General features: G+C 44.5%; 1 protein-coding gene across 1 annotated transcript in view; it reads right to left on the bottom strand.

The window, feature by feature from the left end:
- LOC142587069 (uncharacterized) overlaps nt 1-16821 on the bottom strand; it is a 474295-nt gene that overhangs the window by 187500 nt on the left and 269974 nt on the right. The window lies entirely within an intron of this gene.

Below are 16821 nucleotides of genomic sequence, written 5' to 3'. Positions count from 1 at the left end.
AAATGCAGTTGATGAGTGGCTCACGGTAATCGCGCACAATGTTGTGCTCATTGAAAATAATAGCACTACACAATATTTTTTAATTGATGCAAACTTTGCCTCGGAAGAATAAAATGGTTTTCGAAAGTCTAGACACGAAGCTAATCGAATGCATAAAACTAATAGTCTCCTTAAGATTGTTCAGCACATGTAATGTAGACATTGTGCTCAGTGGGGAATTGTGTGTTCTCTGTAATAGGATTGAATTTTCGGCAGATTGCAAATTTCGAGCAGCGCTTATATTATTATTTAGGCGGAATGATTTATTATAATAGAAAATGAAATATCAAACAAACTATCATGAATATTTAGTGCACAGCGGCATTGTTCAACTTTTCCACGAGACTGCCAACAGACGTTTGCTAACTGAAATATTTTTTGACTGATAATTGTAACTGCTCGAAATGGATTCTGAAGAAAAGAATAGACGTTTAATAAAATAACATGAATGCGCCCTTGGTATAGATGGTCGCAACAGGCAGTTAGCGCGACTCAGTTCTGCGTGATATGCATCCGTTTTTTTTATGTTACCGTCACAACGTTTGCGAGTAACGATGAACGTTGCTGACAGAAAGAGCTCCAAGGGACCAGCCCGAACGCTGAATCGGTGCTTCTATGTCGTCCTTCTTTGTCTGCGCTCTCTATCGCACTGTATCAAGAAGATTTGCGTTGGGTACTACGTAGACGTTGCTTTTTTTCTTCAGAAAACAAACTTCCCAACGTTCGTGCTTCTATTCAGAGAATTGTTGAGTGGTAGCACAACACAACAAAACGCTGGATGTTCCTTAATGTAAGCTTTAGGTTTCTGGCCTTTGGTACGGGGGTTCTGCACTTTGTTCAAACTTTCCTTGGCAATGTCTACATTGGCCAGACCAGGTGCTTCGTCAAAGAACGCCTCTAAGAAAACAACCCTTTTTTAAAGGTTACTGTCAGCTCTCATCTATCTAGCCACTGTCGTGCTCGGCGTTGCGTACCGCTCATCGACAGCTCGGCTACCGTTATGAGGCACAGTCAGCAGTGCACGAGTGAGATACCGATAATCATGTGCACAAATAAGTAATTGAGCCTTCCACCACTATACCACAGGACGAGTTTGTGTTCTCGTAGGTGTAATCTCGCTTGAGCAGCGTGGTAGTACTGCATAAGGGGCTTGTTTCACTTTATATTTTCCTCGCTTTGCTGCATCCGCTTTGCATTTAGACGCGCCGCAAAGGAATAAAGCTTCACCTAATAGGCAGCACCTGCGGGAGTTTCTTGTTCCTCTTCCGTGTCTAGTTGCTCTGCTGACGGATCATAAACAATAAAAATCCGTCTGTGGACAACTACCGACAGCTATTGCTGTTGGGAAAGAGACCTCCAAAGGTTGAGTGTTCCTTTAACAATTATACACTCTCGTTCTTCTCTCAAAGCTCCCGCTCAGCCTCGTTTTTTTTTGTTTCTAGGCAAAACCAGCCTGTTTGTGTCTGCTAGAACAGTGTTATTTAGAAGCGGGGCAACAGCAAGACAAATACAAAAAGCCTGCATGTAGTCCATCAAGAAGATTTCCTAGCGCACATACCACGCTTCGTCATAAATGTTCGTCGTTTTCCACGATGGGCGGAGTATTGGCATTAGTTGCGTGGTATTATAACATTGCACGAAATCAGGCTGATAAGTTAGACATTGAAAAAAAAAAACAAATTGTTTGCATACGAGTCCACAACGCCCAGTGTCAGGCACCCAATGTTCGACCTCAGTAAAGTACATTGGATGACGATGAGCAGTTACGAGATTTTAACTACCACTGCTCAAGAGCCATGGTTCCCTGCAGCCTCTCCCTACACTATTAGGTTGCCTCATGTCTCTTAAAATCAATAGATCACATCGCTTAAACACTGCCCGGGTGGAAACTAGTGCTCTTCATGGCAAAACTATTTTCGCCTATGTGCTCGCCATCTATGAATCGGTCCAATACGAGGCTCTTTCTCCGGCGTCTGCGTTCTCATTTGCCATCTGCGAAATTTCGTTAAGCTCCCTATTGAGGACGCCGGTTTGGCGGGTAGTCATTGCGTATATATCACTATCATCTGTTTTCTGTTTCTCTGCGCATAAGCATCATAATCCTGCCATCCAATATGTATATATATATTCAAGCATCGAATCGCAGTATCCGGCACAGAAATAGTTCAGAGAACCGAAGCATGGAGGAGAAATACGAGGAACTTACTGACGTTCCGGCCGAAGTCCAAGAGGGAGACTGCAGGCACACAGAGTTAAATTTATACATTTTCTCAGTAAGATGAAGAAGTGAGTGAAAGGAAATAAAATTGTGAATACAAACTTTACTAACTTGCTCCTTTGAAAAAAAACATATCTAGTGGTGTCAAGAATACCAGCACGTGCACTGGCTCATGTCAAAGTGAACTAAAAGAACCGTGAATGCAAACTTACGTAAAAAAATGAAAGAAAACAAAACCGGTAAGCAGTATTCAAATTGCCCACACGTCAACACGTGCACATTCATTCATTTCAACAAGGACAGATAACATGTGTAGCCTGTGTAATGTAGGGACGGTTTGCAGCTTCTGCGACCTTTATGATGGTAAATATTCCTACTTGGTTAGACCAAGTAGCGTATCTTATAGTGTTGCATACTCTTAAATAGGCAAACATTTCCACGAAATTAAAGAAGCAATAAGTTAGAGCAATCAAGAAGAGAATTTTCGAACAAATCGAATTCACTGACATGGCTCAAGTGCTCGTGCTCATTCTACAAACGTCACTGGGTATTCTACAGCGTTTGGTGGTTCTGGCTATCGAAAACGCAGTTAAGCTTGGCTACGTACGTAAAATAGGAAAAGATATGCGATCGTCCTCATATTTTTTTTACAAAAGCCTGCATCATGCTTCCCGCACAGAAACCATGTAGTCCTCCGATCATAATGTCATAGCAGCAGGAATGATGCGAGGCAGCGACAGCCAATAATGAAGACGAAGCAGTCGTAGCATTGCTGTTCTTTCACGTCATCCTCAACGTCAAAAACAACAATTCAGAGAGCTTAACACTGCGTTATCGCGTTCAGAAATCAAGAAATAACTTCACATCTGCGTTTATTTTCAAATTGCTAAAAAAAGTGCGTTCTCTTGCACTTTTTATACCAATTCTATTTATTTATTTATTTATTTATTTATTTATTTATTTATGTTACCCTCAAAGCACGAAGGCACTACAGGGCGGAGTGGGAAAACGGGAAGCATAACGATGAAGTACGGAAAATAAACAATTTAGCGTGTTGGTGATTCCGAATTATATAGTGCTATGAATGTCTTGCCTAATTTTTGTAAGTACGAAAGGCAATGTAAACAAAATAGCAACTTCATAATTCCTGTTAGTACAATGTTAACCAGTGTCATCCTCAGTCGCTTGTAAGCAAGACAAGTAAACGAAAGAACATGTTAATAATTCCTAATTGTACAATGTTAGCTAATGCCTTGCGAAAGAGTTTGTTGTCGACATTAGATAAAATTTCACAGGGAAGCTGGTTGCACTGCCGTGATGATCTGTGAAGAAAAGATTGAAGGAAATTTATGGAAATTAAAAAGCAATACGAGTGTAAAAGTCATTCGGTCACATCGTTTATTATCATTTTCTGCTGAACAGAAAAAGCGATGTCCCGAGTGCACACCTCAAGGTTGTGGCAATTAAAGTTAAAAATGTCGGACAAAAATATAACGACGTTGATTACATAGGTGGCAATGTCCTTGATGAAAGTATTTAGGCAGGTTTCCTGGAGTCCCGATGGCGAAAAATGCTCATTTATTAAGGGCGGATTTTGCCGTAATACTCATTTCATGACGAGGTTCAGTTAGCAAAAGAGCATGTGAAATGTCGAAAGATTCAGTTTTCCGAAGCAATATCTGGACAGTAACCAAACAAGGGAGCAGTTGCTAGCGGGATTCGCCTTTAGCGGCCATTTACATGAGCCTACGCCGCCCTCTGAAGCAGCACCATGACGCTGATTGTACCGGCAAAAGCGAGTGACACTTTGTGGCGATGTCAGCAATTCCGGCAATGGCATCAAGACTGGCCGTTGTGTGACCAGTCTAGGATCAGCTGTAGGATGCAGTAGAGAGCCGCACTCGCAGTATGTATAGTTTTGTCGTAACATGGCAGTGATCAATACCAGGACGCTGTTGACATGAGCAGTGGTGAAAAACCACAGAAACGTCAATTACACTCGTCCACAATACAGGTGGTGCGGCCGGATGTTGTCGTGCAACTTCCACAATTCTGCCAGCGTAGACAACTAAAACCGGCAGGTAGAAGCCTAACGCTGTGACCAGCATCACCTGTATGGACACTCGTATCCACTGAAGAAAAGCCGCAAGCGGCTATGTTGATCAAATAATGCTACTCAATCTCAAGATCTTTCTTCTAAGCAAATAGTTTTAAGTAGTTCCTCAGAACCATAAAAAGAAACGTTCGGGGATCTGGATTGGGTTTCACTCCAACAAACGCCCACCCTACTTGAGAAAGTTCAATATTGCAGCCTTTTCAAGAAAACTGAGTAATCAAAATTTGCCAGTGGAGCCTAAACTTCAAATTGTCATTTTGATTGATCTATGAATTCTAGCCTGCACACTTATCTTTGGCCTTAATGGGCTAGGTGGAATGTTTCTGCGTGCATCAACTTTGGCGTAAGCAGAAAAGTCACGTTCTACGTCTTTCCTAGGATACGTGTTTTCGCCTCCTCCGTTTTTTCTGAATACGACACAGACCGCAGCGAGCTGTATTCATCACAAAGCCCGTTGACATTCTTAACACGAAATTAACTTTACATGGACAAGCAGTTTTGGCGTGTCATTAAAGATCGTCGAAAGCGTTGTCTCCTAAAGAGACAGATTTCTCGCGTCAGCGGTGACAAATTGTTCTGGTAGGTTATCGTGCGTCATGAATATGGTTCCACAGTTTGACTTTCATCGCGCATGTTTCTTAGGGCTACCACGTGACTTTGTGTGCTATAGCGTACGTGGCGAATAAGTGGTCTGGATTTGAGAATAAATAGTGTTGTACCTAGTAGCGCTGTCTTGTCTGTATGCATGTGCCTTCGTGTGTCCGTGTGACGTTTCACCCGGCATTAAAGTGTTCCTAACGATTCACTAACAAGACCCCGTCACTACAATCGCTAATGCACCATCCGAGGTTGGTTACATAATATATTGCATGAACTTTCGTCTAATAAAAGAGTGCCTTCAAGCTCCACATATGTTCTGTCTAATGAAATTTCCAGAGATCCTACGCGCTGTGAGATATATATGCAATCCGAAGCATTTCTCAGGTAGCTGAACAGCCAAGTTGTTTGCGGTTCTCCAAACAGTTACGCGATCCAGCAACATATCTGTGCATAGCAAGTTCAGTGCTTTATTTCTTCATGAATTCAATCATACATATCTTATCCATTGGTACAGCGGGAACTGGTGGCGAAATAGCAACGGAATGCCTGACAATCCGCCTATCCCCGCCCAGACCATGATGTTGCGCAACACTCAGCGTTTTACTCCATGCAACACATAAATGTAGTAATATAAATGCAGAAGGTATTGTGGGTATTTTATAGTTTAGCACCTTGTAAGTTTATGCAGCACTAGCTGTTGCGGGAAAGCCGTTAGTAATTGCTGCGGCTCTTTTTTTTCGAGGGGGGGGGGCATTCCTGAAAGTACAGCAGCCTAGCGCCATCTCCAGCGTGCCTTGCAGCACCAGGAGAAGGCATCAGATGGCAATAATGCAACCGGTGGTGGCTTCAGTAAGTGGTGTCATCAAAAAACCCAGCACGTGCAGTTTGGGCTGGTGGGTTCCTTGAAACACAAGCCGATGGCGCTAGGTTCCGTGCATCCGGGGCAGCGGTGGCATCTGCGCGAGGTACGCGCTGTTTGCACCGCTAAGTTTCTTGCAGCAACAGTAGATGACAATAGGCAATGCACATCCGCGGTAGCGGTGGCATCAGCGGGAGGCCCACACTGTTTGCGCTGCTGGATTTCTTGAAGGAACAGCAGAGGGCGCCAGGCTACGCGCATCCTGGGCAGCGGTGGCATCTGCGCGAGGTAAGCGCTGTTTGCGCCGCTGGGTTTCTTGCAGCAACAGTAGATGACAATAGGCAATGCACATCCGCGGTAGCGGTGGCATCAGCGGGAGGCCCACACTGTTTGCGCCGCTGGATTTCTTGAAGGAACAGCAGAGGGCGCCAGGCTACGCGCATCCTGGGCAGCGGTGGCATCTGCGCGAGGTACGCGCTGTTTGCACCGCTAAGTTTCTTGCAGCAACAGTAGATGACAATAGGCAATGCACATCCGCGGTAGCGGTGGCATCAGCGGGAGGCCCACACTGTTTGCGCTGCTGGATTTCTTGAAGGAACAGCAGAGGGCGCCAGGCTACGCGCATCCTGGGCAGCGGTGGCATCTGCGCGAGGTACGCGCTGTTTGCGCCGCTGGGTTTCTTGCAGCAACAGTAGATGACAATAGGAAATGCACATCCGCGGTAGCGGTGGCATCAGCGGGAGGCCCACACTGTTTGCGCCGCTGGATTTCTTGAAGGAACAGCAGATGGCGCCAGGCTACGCGCATCCGGGGCAGCGGTGGCATCTGCGCGAGGTACGCGCTGTTTGCGCCGCTGGGTTTCTTGCAGCAACAGTAGATGACAATAGGCAATGCACATCCTCGGTAGAGGCGGCATCAGCGGGAGACACGCACTGTTTGCGCCGCTGAATTTCTCGCAGGAACAGCAGATGGCGCCAGGCTACGCGCATCCGGGGCAGTGGTGGCATTAGCATGAGGCACGCGCTGTTTTCGCCGTTTGATTCCTAGCCGATGGTACTAGCCGATGGTACTAGGCTCCGTGCCATGGCTTAGTGTCACGTTCTACGTCTTTGTTTAGATATGTGTTTTCACCTCTTCCGTTCTTTCAGCATAGAACACAGAGCGTAGCAAGCTGCATTCATCATAAGTCTCGTTGACATCCTTAAGGCGAAACTTCCATTACATGAACAAGCAGGTTTGGAGTGTCGTTAAAAGTCGTCGATAGCGTTTTCTCCCAAGCAGCTAGATTTCTCCCGTCAGCGGCGACAAACTTTTGTGGTAGGTTATCGCAGGTCATAAATATGGTTCGATAGTATGACTTTCATCGCCTACGATGCTCAGGGCGTTAGGATGGATAGTTGGGCATGTTGGTTAAGCATGAACTGAAGGGAATGCGCTGAAAAGACGAATTTTTGAAAGTGATGCGTACTTTGTCTCGGAAGAATGAATTGGTTTTCGAAAGTGTAGATAAAAAGCTATTAAGACGAATAAAACTGATATACTTCTTAAAATTGTTCCGCACATGTAATGTATACATTGACCTCACTGGGGAATTGTACGTTCTCTGTAACAGGATTGAATTTTCAGCAGATTCCAAATTTCGGACCACACTTACATTATTACTTAGGAGCAATTATTTATTTTAATATAAAATCAAATATCAACAAATATATCTTGCATATTTAGTGCACAACGTCATTGTTCAAATTTTACATGAGAGTTCCAACAGATGTCCGCGTACTAAAATATTTTCTTAGTGATAATTGTATTGTAACTGCTCGACATGGATTCTGCAGAAAGGAATAGAATTTAAATAAACAACGTAAATGCGCCCTTTGTATAGAAGGGTGCAACTCACAGTTAACGAGACTCATTGCTGGGGGATATGCATCCACATGTTTTGATGTGCCCTTCACAGCATTTGCGAGGAGAAATGAAAGTCGCTGAAAGAAAGAGCTTTGGAGGGGGGGACCAGCCCGAACGCTGAATCGGTGCTTCTACGTCGTCATTCTCCACCTGCACTCTCTATCGCACCGTATCAATAAGATTTGCATTGGGCACTACGATAATGTTGATTTTTTTCCTTCAGAAAACAAACTTCCGAACGTTCGTGCTTGTATTCAGAGAATTACTGAGCGGCAGCACAACGCAACAAAAAGCTGGATGTTCATTAAAGTACAGTTTCGGGTTTCTGCCCTGTGGTACGGGCGTTGTGCACTTTGTTCCATTTTTTATCAGTAAAGTCTACATTGACCAGACCAGGTGCTGTGTCGATAAACGCCTCTAACAAAACAACACTTTGTTAAAGGTTACCGTCAGCTCTCATCTATCTAGCCACTGTCGTGCTAGGCGTTTCGCACTGCTCCTCGATGGTACCGCTAGCGTTATGAGGCACAGCCAGCAGTGAACGAGTGAGATAGCTGAGACTCTCACACCGATAATCATCTGCACAAATGCGTAATTGAGCTCTCCATCACTGTAGATGTAATGTTGCTTGAGTTATTTGGTAGTATTGTTAAAGGTGTTTGTTTAAGTTTATATTTTTCCCGCTTTGGTGCTAGTGCTTTGTATTTAGGCCTTCTTCTGTTATTTTCGACTTGCAAATCTCAAAGATCGTCCTCAACCGCGTTTTTTTTATTTACTGGCAAAAACCAGCTTGTTTCTGTCTGCTCGAACACTGTTATTTAGAACAGGGCCAACAGCAGGATAAATACAGAAAGTCTCAATGCAGTCCACGAGGAAGGTTTTTTTTGCGCACGCACCAAGTTTGCTAACAAAGGTTCGTAGTTTTTCCCGACGGGCGGAGCATTGGCATCAGTAGCGAGGTATTAGAGCATTGCACAAATCAGGCTGCTCATTTAGAGATAGAAAAGAAGGCCAAATCGTTTGCATAGCAGTCCATAAGGGCCAGCGTCAGGCGCCCAATTTTCGACCTCAGCAAAGAACATTAGATGACGATGAGCAGTTATGAGATTTTAAACTACCACTGCGCAAGAGCCATCGTTCCCTGCAGCCTCTCCCTACACTATTAGGCTGGCTCGTGCCTCTTAAAGTCAATAGATCGCGTTCACATTACCTCCAACAGTATCCGTGTGGAAAATAGCGCTCGTCGTGGCAAAACCATTGTCGCCTACGTGCCCATTCATTATTGTTCATTCAATTCATTATTGCAGCCTTTGCAAGGAAAATGATAAAAGCAATAAACATTGGCCAGTGGAGCTAAAACATCAAAGTGTCGTTTTGCCTAAAAATCTATAAAATCTGGCGTGCACATTTATCTTTGGCCTTAATGGGCTAGGTGGAATATTTCTGAGTGCATGCACTTTGGCGTAAGCAGAAACGTCACGTGCTACTTCTTTGCTTAGATACGTGTTTTTGTATCTTCAGTTCTTTCAGAATAGCCTATAGACCGGAACAAGCTGCATTCATCACAAGTTGCGCTGATATTCTTAACGCTAATTTAACTTGACATTAACAAGCAGTTTTCGCATCTCGTTAAAGGTTATCGATAGCGTTGTCTCCGAAGCGCTGCAGCTAATTTCTCGCATAAGCGGTGACAAATTGTTGTGGTAGGTTATCGCGGGTCTTAAATATCGTTCGATAGTATGACTTTCATCGCGCCGGTTTCTTGAGCCTTCCGCGTGACATTTGTGTGATATGGTGTAGCTTGTCAATAAGCGCTCTGGCGTTGAAAATAAACATTGTTGTTACTAGTAGCGGTGTGTTGTCTTTCTGTATGTGCCTTCCCGTGTCCGTGTCCCGTTTCGCGCTGTATTAAAAGTGTTCCTAACGATTAAGCAACAAGACTTCATCGCTACAATTGCTAATGCATCGTCCGAAGTTGGTTACATAATATATTGCGTGATACTTTATATTATCAAAGAGTGCCTTGAAGCTCCACATATGTTCTGTCTAATAAAATTTACTGAAGTGCTACGCACTGTCAGATAGATGCAGTGCGAAGCATTTCTCAGGTAGCTGAAAAGCCAACTTGTGTGGGGTTCTCCAAAGGTTTACGTGATCCATCAGTATATTTGTGCATGGGAAGTAAAGTGATTTATCTCATCATTAATTCAATCACACATATCTTATCCTTTGGTACAGCGGGAACGCCCGAGGACTTAGATTTAGGTGCAGGTTAAAGATCGCCAGGTGGTCGAAATTTCCGGAGTCCTCCACTACAGCATGCCTCACATTTGGAAAGTGATTTTGGCAGGTAAAACCTCATTATTTTCGGTACAGCGGGAACGGGCGGCGAAAAGGCAACTGAATGCCTGACAATCCGTCAAACCCCGCCCAGACCACGATGTTGCACCGCACTCAGCGTGTCACTCTATGTAACGCATCAATGTAGTAAGATAAATGGGGAAGTTATTGTGTGTATTCTATAGTTTAGCACTTTGTAAGTGTACGTAGCGCTAGCGGTTGCCGGGAAGATGCAAGTACTCGCTGCGGCTTTCTATTTTGGGCATTCCTGAAAGCAAAGCAACCTAGCGCCATCTGCTGGGTGCCTTGCAACACCAAGAGAAGGCGTCACATGGCACTAATGCAACCAGTGGTGGCATCAGCAAGTGCTGTCATAAAGGAACCCAGCACGTCCTGTTTGCGCCGCTGGGTTCCTTGCAGACTCAGCAGATAGGAGTAGGATGTGCACGTCCAGGGAAACGGTGGCTTTAGCGGGAGGCATGACAGGTTTGCACCGATCGAAAGTCAGCTGTCTTTTGTTCAAAAGACAGCTGACAGCTGTGGTGGCGTCCTATTGGGAGAGCTTCGTTGTATCCAGAAAGAGCAGGGGATAATGACCGCCTAAGGCGAGGGAAAGTGGATTTCTGGGAAGCAGGGATCAAGCAGCGACGGACGGTCGCTACACCTCTCTAAGGTTGCGCTCGAGGAACGATATTTTTTTCCGTTATAATATGAGTGGTATCGTGCCAGGCGCACCTTATTGTGTGTTGTGTCTAGTTCCCTCACGATGCTCGTAAAAGGTTGTTGCTTAGTACCTGTATGTTGCTATATGTTGCTAAAATGTCTAAAATAAGTTATGCCTTCTCGACAAGCAACTGGCAAGCAATAGTGCAATTTACACGGAGCAATCAATCCCAAGGCAAGGTGCTTTTCGTAGATGTTGGGGATCTTTTTTATTGAACTCCACTTGATGTGGTTTTTGTTGCGGTAAAAATGGACAAAGAAGAAAGTGGCATCATATCCGTTGAAAAAGCAGCTCGTATTACACTTGACAACATTTAACGCTTTGGAAGCGTGTCTTAATAAAACATTTCTTTGTTTTGACCAGCAGCTTCTTTGCAAAAACGCGACATTTCCATTGCTTGACGATTTGCGCCGCTGTTGTGCAAAATATTCCTACCTAGTGTTCTTCGCCTGTTCGACGAAGCTATTAAATACGACAGCACCTTAAATAATTTAAAATAGGAACGTCTTTTTGATTGTTTTTCACAGCGAAGACTGCTCGATGTGCTGCCATAAAATTTCAAAAATATTTCAATAACGCTGGCAAAGGGCGTTTGTTTGCACCTGAACGGCCACAGCTTAATGCCCTAAATTTCCTAAGTTTAACCTTTCGAAAGCTTGTTGGCAATATTTGCCAAGCTCCAAAAAAGGGGTGCTGCCATAGAATTCTTGCCATTCCAAAATGGCAAGGGAAATGGGAAATGCTATTTTCAGCTTGGAGTCTGCCCTTAGGCAATCGTACACGCACGATGTAGGCGTCTTTCGATAATCAGGAGAAGTGACTTCAGACAGCATTTCTTCCTTAGTCGTTGGTGACTCGTCATTGAAACCGTTTTACAAAAGGTAATGTGTACAAGCGCCACAAGGAGGAGAGTGCCAGATCTGTAAGACATGCTGTGAATGCGCATGTTCATTCAAGGTACCACAAGAAGGTGGCAGGCCAGTATGGAGTACCCATTGCCGTTTGTACCCCCGTCAAACTTGATCAATTCTGCTCGAGAACCACTCACAAAGAGACCAGGGGGCAAGACTGTGGCAAGAAACATGGCACGACTTGCGGGAAGTTTGGCACGGGGATGGGATACAAAATTTCCCTTACGTGCGGCAAGTTCCACATCGGAAACTCCGCCCGCTACATAAGTGAGAGAGAGAGCGAACCTTTTAATGAAAGGCAGAAATTTTAGCCGGCGTATCGACATCGCTGACATGCTACTCTGCGTGAAAAGGGCAATTGGGAAGAGAAAGAGAGAAGGAGAGCCGCGCAAAAAGAAGGGACAAGTTTTTAAAAAAATTGGGCACTGAGTGCTCTGACTAATGGGCAATGGCGTGCTAGGTAAAGTCCTTCAGTGTATCCACCGACCTGCAATGAGGTGACAAATTCGCTACGGGAGAGGTGCATGACGGTGACAGAGTAGAACTAATGTTTGCCGAGTTGACCAATTTATTCCAAGTATGTGAATAAAAGCTTCATCGCACAGCTCTGTTGTATGAGGCAGGCTAAAGAGCCTAAGACACAGTCAACTGACAAAAGTCTCTGTCTAAGCGAACGCATGCAGTGTTCATAGAACGCAAGGGTTTTGGCATACGCTCGACACTCAAACAGGAGATGCTCAATGGTGTCAATTGAGCCACAGTAATTGCAGTGTGCACTTGTCAATTCACCAAAGCGGTATCGTAAGTCGTTTCCATAGGCGGTGTCCAGGCGAAGACGATGATATAGAGTTTCCGAAGGGTGAGGAATCTTGGATGAGAGTCTGGATCTGAAATTTGAGTTGATTAAGTAAAGGAAAAGGTAATGCTGGGTCGGCAAGCTCCTCAGGTGATCCTTTTCTTCAGAAGCAAATCTTTTAGCTAGTCGGGAAGCATCAGACCTAGTAAAAAAAATCCGCTTATTGTTTTGGTGTTGAAGACCTTTGCATGCAATTTCATCTACTTTTTTCGTTACCACAATGACCCTGTATCGACTGAAATTTGGTACAATGGCCTGAAGCAATGGACAAGTGATGTAAGTACGCAATGTCTGAAGAAGCAGGCTGATTAGTTTTTTTTAGCAGACTGCCAAGTGTTTATAGTGCTCCATTAGAGTCAGTGAAAATCGCCCATTGATCAGGCGCTCGGCGCAGTATATACAGGACAGTTTCTTTGATGCCGTGAAGCTCTACTGTTGTTGAGAATGTCCTCCGCTGCAGCCAATTAGAAAGCATTTGGCTTGTTGAGGACACACAAACTGTAGATTTTGCAAGAAATTTTGTTGGTGACGTCTGCATACTGACAACTGATAAAAGCACTGGGTAGTGGTCACTTCCGCGTGTTTCCAAGCCAGTACTCCAGACAAAGTTTCAGGGAGCTGAACTTGCTACGAAGGTCATGTCAATGCTGCTGGTACTCGTCGGGTCTCTGAGGTAGGTTACACTGGCGTCATTTAGAGGTTCCAGTGAATAGTTTGAGAGAAGCTCTGCGAGTTTGGGTCCTCGTGCAGATGTGTTTGAGCCGCCCTGACTTTCATTTTGAGCTCTAATGTCTCCACAAATATTATGTGCAGAATGTGTAGTTGCAATCAAGTTTTCAAGTCTCGAAGCGTCGAATGGCCTGCCTGGCTGCAGGTATACCCGAATGAAAGTGTATTCTTGTGGGCCTATTCATGTTATGGCACATACATATTCATTGTCACTGTGAGGCGGAATATCAACCACGTAGTTCAAAATGTGCTTGCGAAAGCCTATGAGTAACCTGCTGATGTCATCCGGTCACTGTGAATGAAGAAAATAGAACCATTGTATCCTGCAATGTTCCTCGACGCGCGGTTCAGTGATGACTGCGAAAGGGAAGTGATACGCTCGCACCAACTACCGGAAATCTGAACGCTTCAAGCGAAGAGCGCGAGCGTTCTACAGAAACATGGTGCATGTGCGAGAAATATCGTGGATGGTCAGCCCGGGCGAGGATATCGTTGCAGAAGCCATGGTTATTACTGTGAGCTAGTATGCACAACAAATTTTTTTTCATCATGTCAGCACAGACTTCTTAAGAAGTCATATTACGATACTCTACTTGAACTCTTTATAAATGACATAGGTTCCTACTTAATATACCGGTATACCGGTATATTAGACCTTAGACCGTAGTAGACCTTAATATACCGGTAGACTGCTTGCTTTTAGACTTCGAAAAAAGCTTTTGATAGGTTCTCCACAATCGTCTTTTGTTGAAACTTTCAGGCCTGAATCTCAAGCCTCTAATTAAAAATTTGTAGTGCAGTTTTCTGGCCGGTCTGCAACAGTTCGATTTTGCGAGCAACTTTTCATCTCCTTTGTTTCCTGTGCATTGTGGCGTTCCTCAAGGTTTTGTTCTTGGTCCCCTTCTATTCTTTTTTACAGTAATAATCTTCTAAATGCTATATCTTCTAACATACGCCTATTTGCGCACGACTGTGTTATTTAACGACCCCTTAACAATTGCTCAGATATCTTTGTTCTAAGGTGTGACTTACAAAGAGCTGAAAAATGGCGTAAACATGGTTAATAGCTCTAAATGTAAATACAACCTCATTTTTCTTTTTCCATTTTCGGCTTTCTTATGTAGCGCCCTCATATCTCTTAGGTCTCTTATTATTATCCTGTGTGACATCTTATAAATACCTAACGTTGATTTTAACACATGTTCTTTCACGGTCCTCTCACTTCGATAAAATTACTAACGAGGCTAACCGCACCTTAGGCTTTCTCAGGCGAAATCAGAAATTGGCCCCTCCTTTGGTAAAAACACTTGCCTAGAAATCTGTTGTAAGGCCGAAACTTGAATACGCATACTCAGTTTGGGACCCTCATCATACTAATCTAACATGCTTCAATCTGTCCAAAGCAGCGCAGCCCCATTTATCATCCATGACTATTCTCCATATACTAGTGTCACAGCGCGAAGATCTAATGCGAATCTTTCCAGTCTAGAAACAAGCCGTCAAATGCCCAGGCTCATTCTTCACTACAAGTTTTAATATGCACCAATTTATAACGGCATGATATCAGTCGCTCACCGCCGTTCATCCCGGAATAATTATTCAAAGTCACTATACCCCCACATGCACGCACATCATCCCATCTAGATTTGTTTTTACCACGTACAGCGAGAAACTGGAATGATCTGCCTGAAGAAGCGGCACACCAGCTCCCCACCCCTCATGCAAAACCTCTCTCCAGGGGCATTTGAGGAATAAATAAATAAGTAAATAAGTAAATATCCCAGGCGATGCCTGAAGATTCCTCAAAGACCCCTGCTAAGCTAGGTTCCATCGAGAGTGTTCGCGTGTTAAGCGTCGCCATGTTCAATTTCCAGTGGGGGCCTGTCCAGATGCAGAGATTCTTAGCACCTCCAGCCGTGTTGAAGTACTGACCGCCGCCTTGGACATGTGCTCCGTAATCACTAGCGAGTGAGACACACAGGTTAGTCACAAGAGTCATGAGGGTGCTAGTGGCCGAATACCTCACTAGGGAGGCCAGGTACTGTTTTGGTGAAGGAGTGGTTTTGTTCATGCATAGTGGGCCTTCTTAATTAGAAGTCTGACTAGCAAAGCCCCACAGGATATTTTTGCAGGTGTTAGGCGAACATGAAGCAGAAAAATGTACTGGACTTGACTATAATTACAACTTACGACTTCTAAATTTGAAGTCCGGTGATTTAGCTTTGCTGCACGCTATCACTTCTAATAACTTACGTACCAAGTCACATACCAAGCATAGAGGATTCATGAATATGGGTGAACAGTACAGTAACCTTGCTTTGACTACACCGAAAATCTAAAATTTCGTACTCATCCTCGTCACTGACCTCAAGGCATGGAGCAGGACTAGGGGAATAACACGTCTGTTTGGCCAAATTAAAAAAAATCATAGAACAAAGCTCAACATTATAAATGAAAATGCCTGGAGATGCCTAACAAAAACGCATCAAGAGTTTGTGGCAGGCTTCCTAATTGCAGTGGGAACGTTGTCCCTAACTTTTGTTGCAGCCACTGCACAGCGAAAATGAGACTGTTGTCTTTGGCACTGAGGTGTTTCCGGTCTCAAATTTTACAATGCATTGTGCTTAGGTCAAATGTGTACAAGCTACTTTTTCTTTCCTTTCCATAATTAGTAGAAATGTAAAAACATGGTGGACGCCTGGCTATATTAAGCAAGCACAAAACACAAGCGTCAGACCTGACACATCGGCGTATTTACTAGGGCGGCAGTGGGGGCAGTTGCCCCTCCGCCAACTTTCAGAAGTGGACGGGCAAGGTATTTCTGCTTTAGATACTGCTGTTTAAAGAAACACTTTGACGCCGACTTGGAGTACTCGGTATGTGCCAGTAGGTGTGAGCCCCTCATCAATGTCGAGCCACTTGGAAGTCAATGATCGAATAAGTAGCGCGTCGGGCTGCTGCGCTCAAATACAAGGGTTCGAAGCCAACTATATGACGCGCTTGGCTCAATGAGTCTGTGACAATGCGAACAAACGTACCATTCTTCAACGAAGCCCTTTCATTCCTAGATGAGTCGTGGTAGATGCGCTAATATGTAGGCAGTGCTGTTCGAAAAAAACACTGACATCGACTTGGAGTACTTCGCACGTGCCAGTACGTGTGTGCCGCTATTCAATGAAACTTCGTCGACGCTATCTTGGGTACCTAGGTATGTACCTCTGGGAATGTGTAGCTCTATAATGACAAAAAGATATCCTTTATGTTTCACCCACGTTGAGCGAAAACAAGCTCACTTTGCAAGGGTTTCCCAAAGATAGCGAGCCCTCGCATAAGCTGGCTGCGCCGCAAGTGCATTGGGTACGTACCACTTTTCAATTACCTCCTTTCACGCCACCGATTCAGCGAGCTGCACTATTAATGCACAGGATATGCGCCACCCTTCATAGAACCTGTCGCAAGCTTGGGTCACAGAGTACGTGCCACTGGGTGTGTTGCCAAACGAGGGCACAATTATCAGCGTTTGC

Source organism: Dermacentor variabilis, chromosome 7, assembly GCF_050947875.1.
Source record: "Dermacentor variabilis isolate Ectoservices chromosome 7, ASM5094787v1, whole genome shotgun sequence".
Classification (NCBI taxonomy): Eukaryota; Metazoa; Arthropoda; class Arachnida; order Ixodida; family Ixodidae; genus Dermacentor; species Dermacentor variabilis.
This window is presented reverse-complemented; position numbering and strand designations above follow the sequence as displayed.